Source organism: Nerophis ophidion, linkage group LG07, assembly GCF_033978795.1.
Source record: "Nerophis ophidion isolate RoL-2023_Sa linkage group LG07, RoL_Noph_v1.0, whole genome shotgun sequence".
NCBI lineage: Eukaryota > Metazoa > Chordata > Actinopteri > Syngnathiformes > Syngnathidae > Nerophis > Nerophis ophidion.
The window spans coordinates 21695347-21696016 of NC_084617.1; positions in this window are offsets into that span (position 1 = coordinate 21695347).

Below are 670 nucleotides of genomic sequence, written 5' to 3' on the forward strand. Positions count from 1 at the left end.
TAACGACCGAATAACATCAATTATTGTAATCTACTTGGTTATGAAATAGTATTCATGATTATTTTCGAATAATAAAGTAGAATTCCACTTATTTGTTAATGTTTCATGAATATCCCAAAGGTTTAACGTGTAACTGCAGTTTCACGCTAAAACCATGAGGGGAGGCTGACGCCTTATTCTTCAAGATGAAGAGCAGCAACTCTTTGATCTTTTTAATTTTCTAAACCATGTGTGTATATGTATGTATATATATATATATATATATATATATATATATATATATATATATATATATATATATATATATATATATGTATATATATCGAATTTCCTTGAATTGCCGCCGGGGCACTAATTAATTTAAAAACCTCTTCTCACTCCGGCACTTACCGAAGGTATGCAGTAAAAATTTGAGTGTGATGTAAGCTTGGACCTCGTGTCTCCCCATGTCTAGCATTAAACAATTACAGTTGGTACAAAATGCGGCTGCTAGACTTTTGACAAGAACAAGAAAGCTTGATCATATTACGCCTATACTGGCTCACCTGCACTGGCTTCCTGTGCACTTAAGATGTGACTTTAAGGTTTTACTACTTACGTATAAAATACCACACGGTCTAGCTCCTTCCTATCTAGCCGATTGTATTGTACCATATGTCCCGGCAAGAAA